Source organism: Mustela nigripes, chromosome 2, assembly GCF_022355385.1.
Source record: "Mustela nigripes isolate SB6536 chromosome 2, MUSNIG.SB6536, whole genome shotgun sequence".
NCBI lineage: Eukaryota > Metazoa > Chordata > Mammalia > Carnivora > Mustelidae > Mustela > Mustela nigripes.
Window position 1 is genome coordinate 93,649,615 of NC_081558.1, and position 8,030 is coordinate 93,657,644.

Consider the following 8,030-nt stretch of genomic DNA (forward strand, 5'->3'; position numbering starts at 1 on the left):
CAAGTGAGCAGGATTGAGAATAGAGGATATAGGAGAATTTAGAGATTGATGTGTTTGTGGGAAGCGGGGGAAGAAAGCCTCAGGAAGGTAGAAATTGAGCTAATTTGGAGGATGGGTATGCTCTGGAACAGTGGTAAGAAGCAAAAACATGCTGGGTGTGTGGGGTGTGGGGAGGGTGGGAGGTTGGGCTTAGGGGTGAGAGCACTTGCTATTTGAAGTGTGGCAAACAGTTCATTATTGTCCTGTACCCTCACCTCTGCTCCAGGAATGCTTAGGAGGCTGATATATTAATTGGTTATGTCTGCTAGTCTCCTTCTAACCCCATATTCAGCAAGTGTGGTGATTTATCGTTATGAACCAAACGTTCCAAATGCCATTCGCAGAGCTAGGAAAGCTGAATTTAGCATAACAGTCTGGGTGTTTAGAACTTCAAGTGAAATTCTAGATTCTGAGATCAGGTTAAGACCACTTTGGCCCTTAAATGCAGTTAGCATTTTCCTTGAAAAATTCTAACCTTTAAAAGCCTCTATTTGACAACTAGCTTGCCAATATTTATGTTCCACTCCATTAGCATCACCAGGGCTGACTCTCCACTTTCAAGGGTATGCCTTTGGCTGGAAGAAATCACTGCTGTTTGCTTATTTCACATGCTCAGACAAATATGGGTATGTGTGCGTATGTGTACACACACACACACAGCATGCCCTTGGTCTATGTGTATGTGCATTTGGTCCCCTGGAAAAGTTGTCCTAAATGTCTTCTTTGTGTTTGACTTCATCTGTCGTTATTTTCCTTAAGTCTTTCTTTTTCTTTATTAGCTATGAGCCTTCTGGAGAACTGAAAAGCAACTTTACGACACACTAATGTTTGGTTCAAAGGCTAATTATTTTAAATATATTTTGTTATCATAAGATCCGTAATCAATATGCCATGGATTTCAGGGTTAGGACTGCTAGGATTGCCTTGTACCTCAAAGATATGTACATGGACTTGGAGGACAATGAGGGAAAACAAAAGAACAGGAACTTCATTTTAACTGAGATCCATAGACTGTTGATAAGATAATGTCTGCTTTATTTTGACAAACCACAAAACATGATTTCAAGTTTGCTCCTTCTTTTATTTCAGAGCCCATCAGAAAATATACATTCATCTAGTCAGTGATTCTTAACAATTTTTTGGTATATGTATGAATGGGTGGGTAGTCTTTAGGAATGTGACAGAAACTGTAGATGCCTTCTCCATAAAAATGTATATAAACATGTTACACACATTTTCTGCATACAGTTTATTTTGCTGCATTGCAAACACATCTTTCACAAAGAATGTTAAAACAATATGTAAGAAGTCTTGTGATCTTCTTAATCTCATATTTGCATGCAAAAAATAATAATTTCCTGAGAGAACTTAGCAAGTAATAATGTGCAAATTAAAGAAAATTAATTTAGTTCAAAAGTGAGTTTCATAAGATTGCTGTTGTTTGATTAGAATAAGAGATTAAAATTATAGTGGGTATTTTTTTTTAAACATGATACTGCAAATATCTTTCATACTCAACCAGTTTATACCTTTTTCTTAGTGGTAATAAGGATCGCAACTTCTAATTTATAACAGTATTTGCTAGCAAAACAAAGTTTTCACAGATTATTCTGATAGATGAGGATCAGCTTGTATCAAGGAATAGAGAGTTGTCTAAGATACTTTGAGTTGAATTCATGTAATATTATTTTCTTTGTCTTCAATTCAATGAGATCAACTTTGTCAATGTCTGAATCATAAATGTTGCCTTTGTCATTATGAAAGAATCGGGACCATACATTTCAATTTTAAGGTCACACAACAGAAGTATTCTTCAGTAATTTCTTTGTCTGCCCATGTGCACCTGCACAAGAGCCAGAGAGCCTTTTCAATCTTGGCTCTAGCCTCCAGATGCCCTTTCTCCAACAATGCAAGGAGCACACAGCTGTCTTTCTCCAAACACTTTCCACAATGGTACTCTGGTCCGGAGACTTTAAATTTTTTCAGCAGCATCCATAATGGAATGTGCTGGACCTTGAGTCAAGAGTTATAACTCATTCAGATAGCCCAAGATGTCAATCAAGTCACTCAAGTCATGAATGGAACTTTGTCAAATCAGTCTAAGAAGGGCTTTGCTAGTCACTTAAGGTAAAGCTTTCTGCCTGAAGTTAATCAATTTCTTCAAAAACTTGTACTTTACAAAGCCAGTGAACTCCAGCATTCATTTCTTTTTTAAATTGAAGTATAAAGATTGACATATAATATTATAGTTGACTCTTGAACAACACAGGCTGGGGTGCGGACCCCTGTGCAGTCAAAAATCTGCATATAACTTGTGACTCCCTGGAAACTTAATTACTAATAGCCTACTGTTTGCTGGAAGCCTTATGTTAATAACATAAATAACCAATTAACACATATTTGTATGTTATATGTATTATATAATATATTCTTATAATAAAGTAATCTAGAGTAAAGAAAATGTAATTAAGAAAATTTTAAGGAAGAAAAAGTACAGTTATAGTATTATGCTCTAAAAAGTCCTTGTACAAGTAGACCTAGGCAGTTCAAATCCATGTTAAGGGTCAACTCTATATTAGTTTCAGGTGTACAACATAGGGATTTGACATTTGTATACATTGTGAAACAATCACCACAGTAAGTCTAGTTACCATCTATCATCATACAAAGTTAACACAATGTTATTAACTACATTTTCCATGTTGTACATTATATCCCATGACTTAGTTATTTTGTAACTGGAAGTTTGTACCTCTTGATCCCTTTCACCCATTTCATTCCTCCCAACTCTATTCCCTCTGGCAATTACCAATCTATTCTCTGTCCCTTTTAAAAAATGTTTAAATTAAATTAAAAATTTTTAATTTTTTAAATCATGTTCAGTTAGCCATTATATAGTACATCGTAAGTTTTTGGTGTAGTGTTCAACAATTCATTGGTTGTATATAACACCCAGTGCTCATCACAACATGTGCCCTTCTTAAAACCCAACATCTCCTCTCCCTTCAGTTTGTTTCAATCTATTCTCTTTATCTATGAGTCTAGGTTTTATTTCATTTTGTTTGTTTTGCTTTTTAGATTGCACATATAAGTGAAATCATATGGTATTTGCCTTTTTTTTTTTTAAAGATTTTATTTATTGATTTGACAGACAGAGATCACAAATAGGCTGAGAGGCAGGCAGGGAGAGAGAGAGAGAGAGGAGGAAGCAGGCTCCATGCAGAGCAGAGAGCCCAATGTGGGGCTCGATCCCAGGACGCTGTGATTATGACCTGAGCTGAAGGCAGAGGTCTTAACCCATTGAGCCACCCAGGTGCCCCAGGTATTTGCCTTTCTTTTGACTTATTTCACTTAGCATAACACTCTCTAAGTCCATTCATGTTGTTGCAAATGGAAAGATTTCATTCTTTTTTATGGTTGACTCGTCTTCCCTTGTAAATATATATCTTGTCTTCTTCATCCATTCATCTGTTGATGCACACCTAGGTTGTTTCCATATCTTGGCTGTTGTAAATAATGCTGCAGTGAACATAGGGATGCATATATATTTTACAATTAGTGTTTTTGTTTTCTTCAGATAGAAACCAAGTAGTGGAATTGCTGATCATATGGTAGTTCTATTTTTAATTTTTTTTAAGGAAACTCCATAGTAATTTTCCGTAATGACAGCCAATTTAAATTCCCACCTATAGTGTACAAGGCTACATTTTTCTCCATATTCTCACTAACAGTTATTGTCTCTTGTCTTTTTAATAATAGCCACTGCGACAGGTGTAAGGTAATATCTCATTGTGATTTGACACTTGCATTTCCCTGATGATTGGTGATATTGAGCATCTTTTCATGTGCCTGTTGGCCATATGTACATCTTCTTTGGAAAAATATCTAGTCACATCATCTGTCCATTTTTTCAATTATATTTAAAAAAATTATTGAGTTGTGTAAGTTCTTTATATAATTTGGTCATTAACACCTTGTTGAATGTTTGATTTGCAAATATCTTCTCCCATTTAATAGGTTGCCTTTTCATTTTGTTGATGGTTTCTTTCAATGTGTAGAAACTTTTTAGTATGATGACATCTCATTTGTCAATTTTGGCTTTTGTTTCCCTTGCTTTTGGAGTCAGGTTCAAAAAAAGTCACCAAGATCAATGTAAGGAGCTTATGCCTATGTTTTTGTCTAGGGGTTTTATGGTTTCTGGTCTTACATTTAAGTTTTCAATCAATTGAGTTAATTTTTATATATGGTGTAAGATAATGGTCAAGTTTCATTCTTTTGCATGGAGTTGTCCAGTTTTCCAATACCACTTACTAAAGGTGCTGTCCTTTCCACATTGTATATTCTTGCCTCTTTTATTGAAAATTAATTGAACACATATACGTGGGTTTATTTCTGGGTTCTCTGTTCTGTTCCATTGATCTATGTGTCTGTTTGTACTATGTCAGTACCATACTGTTTTGATTACTATAGCTTTGTGGTATAGTTTGAAATCAAGGAGCATGATACCTCAGGCTTTGTCCTTCTTTTTTAAGGTTGTTTTGGCTGTTCAGGTTTTTTTTGGTTCCATATGACTTTTAGGATTATTTTATCCCAGTTTATGAAAAATGCCCCTGGAATTTTGATAAGTATTACATTGAATCTCTAGATCATTTTGGGTAGCAGGGACATTTTAACAATATTAATTTTAATCCATGAGCATATAATATCTTTCCATGTATTTGTTTCTTTTTCAGTTTCTTTTACCAATGTCTCATAGTTTGTACAATGTACAGGTCTTTCACCTCTGTGGTTAAATTTATCCCTAGGTATTTCATTCTTTTTGTCTTCCTTTTCATTTCCATTTACATGAGATATCTATTAATATTCCTTTACTTTCAGTCTGTGTGTAATTTTTACTTATGAAGTGAGTCTCTTTTAGGTGGTATATAGGTGTGTCTTTTTTTTTGTTTGTTTGTTTAATCCATTCAGTCACTCTGTATCTTTTGATTGGATAATTTAGTACATTTACAATGAAAGTAATTATTGATAGGTATGTACTTACTGTATTTTGTTGTTGTTGTTGTTGTTGTTTTTTTTGGCTTTTCTGGCCTTTTTTTTTTTTTTTAAAGTTTCCTTTCTGTTACTTTCTTCCCTTGCAGTTTAATAACTTTCTTTAGTGTTATGTTTAGATTTTTTTCTCATTTTCCTTTGTGTATTTAGTATAAGGTTTTGCTTTGTGGTTATTATGAAGTTCACATTATCATCTTAGGTATATAATAGCCTATTTTAAGTTGATAGCAACTTAAAGTTGGACATATTACAAACATTTTCACTGACCCCCCCTTTTGTGTTTTTGATGTCATATTTTATGACTTTTTATTTTATGTATACCTTAACTAATTATTGTAGTTTTAGCTAATTTTACTACCTTTGTCTTTTAACTTTCATAGTAGCTTTAGAAGTGACTAATCTACTACCTTTAGTATATATTTACCTTTTTCCAATAAGGTTTTCCCCTTTTCAATATTTTCTTGTTATTGATTAGTACCATTTTTCTTCCATCTTAAAGTAGTTCCTTTAAATTTCTTGCAAAGCCAGTTTAGTATTTATGAGTTCCTTTGGCTTTTGTTTGTGTGAAAAACCTTATCTCTTCTTTAATTTTGAATGACAACTTTGTTGGGTAGAATATTATTGTTTGGAAATTTTTTCCTTTCAGCCCTTTGAATGTCATGCCACTCCCTTCTGGCTTGCAAAGTGTCTGCTGAGAAATCTGCTGATAGCCTCATGGGGTTTCCCTTTTATGTAATGATTTCTTTTTCTCTTGCTGCCTTTAAGAGTTTTTCTCTAACTTTTGGCATTTTAATTATAATGTGTCTTGGTGTAGATCTCTTTGGGTTCATCTTGTTTGGAACTCTGGGTTTCTTGGTCCTGGATATCTGTTTCCTTCTCCAGGTTAGGGAAGTTTTCATCCATTATTTATTTAAATAATTTTTCTGCCTCTTTCTTTATTCTCCTTCTGGGACCCCTATAATGCAAATATTATTTTACTCACTATTGTCCTAGAGCTCTCTTAAGCTATCTTTACTTTTTAATAATTCTTTTTTTTTCTCCCAGTCTGTTTGGATGAGTTTGACTCCCTGTTTTCCAGCTTGCTGATCCATTTTTCTACTTTATCTAGTCTGCTGTTGAAACCCTCTAGGGTATTTTTCAGTGCACTTCTGTATGTCACTTAGATTTTCTCTTTCTTTGTTGGAGTTCTCACTGCATTGATTTATTCTTCTCCTGAGTTTGGTAAGCATTTTGTGACCATTACTTTGAATTCTTTATCATGTAGATTACTTATCTCCATATCATTAAGGTCTTTTTCTGAGGTTTTCTCTTATTCTTTAATTTGGAACATATTTCTCTGTTTCCTCATTTTGCTTTACTATCTGTGTATGTTTTTTTTATTAGGAAAAGCACCTTTCTCAGTTATGAAGGGGTGACTATGTGTAGGTGATGATCTTTCTTATTCAACCATGTCCTAGTTCTTGGTTTTCTCTCAAACCTTTGTGATTGTCTAAACCATCTAATTTATTTTTGATATGTCCCGCTTGTTGAGGTTGTGCCAAGACCTGTCAGTGATCCAAGGGGAGGAATCTCATTTAGCACAATCAGTTTCAGGCTGATTGGAGGCCAGACCCTCAGGCAACAGCTTTTAAAGTATGCAAATATATACGGTCCTGTAGGGCTGCATTTATAATCTCTGCTGGGCTGCAAACCAGGAATTCTAGAGGTGTCCCCAAAGTGACAGTTGCAAAAATTGAGCCTCCTGATAAAGTGCGCCTGGGTAATTCAATTGGTTAAATGTCCAATTCTAGGTTTTGGCTCAGGTCATGATCTCATGGGTGTGGGGTCAAGCCCCACATCAGATTTCATGCTCAGCAGGGAGTCTGCTTGAGATTCTCTCTCTCCTCTCCTGCTGCTCCTCCTCCTTCAGTCTCTCTCAAAATAAATAAATAAATCTTTAAAAAAAAATTGGTGCTCCAAATGAGTATATAAACTCCTTTCTGGGAAGTCTTGATCTGTAGTTAGGTCAACAGGGTGCACAAGGATGGAGACTTTCTTCTTATGTTCCCTGGGAGTGCCTCCGTAGCCTCTAGATATGTGGGAAGTCTGAGGTCCATTTCTTAAGCTAAAGCTACAGACTAAGTAAATAGGCCTTTTCCACAGGAAGACTGGAGTTATATGTCTGACTGCTGTCTGTACAGTGCCCTGGGGGTGGTTGGATGCCAGGAACTGTCTTTCCAATTGTTATTTTCCTGTGGAGTTTAGGAAACAAAACCCCCTTGGCCACCAGGACTAGGTGATCAAAGAGTGCCCCCTATGTAGACTGTGTGTACCTGCTGGCTTTAGCTAGCAGAGTATAAGGGTCTGGGCACATTCACTGGCTTCAGAAAGGTAGTGGGAAAATGTCTTGACTGCATGTACCTGCAGGCTTTAGGAATGCAGCAGGAGAGTGCCTTGTCCATGTATGTGTGCCAGCTTTAGGCTGGTAGTAGAATACCAAAACCCCTTTTGCTTGACAGCTCCAGCCAGAGAGTAGGGGAGTGTCACAGTTCCCACTATTGCTGACTTAAGCTAGGCAGTAGAAGAACTCTATGATCATTGGTGCTCATCTTCCCAAGCCAGGGAGGAGGAGTACTGTACCCACCTGTGCTCCCTGATTTCAGCATGGCAGTGTGATGGGTCTGTGACTGCTTACCCCCTTCTGTCTTAGCAGAGTGCCACATTGGAGCTCACTCACCTATGCTAGCCAGATAGGTGTAGTGTGGAAAATTGGCATCTGTCAGTACCTCTGTCTCTGGGGAGAATTTCAGCTGCTTCTCTAGCAGAAGCTTTCAGATAAGTAAATAAATTTCCTCCACATATAGTCTAGGCACTTTTTGAATTCGTGGTTTTTTTGCTTGGTCTTGGGGCAAGTGAGACAAAATACAAACCCTTTAGAAAGAGAATGTCAGTTTTTTTTTTTT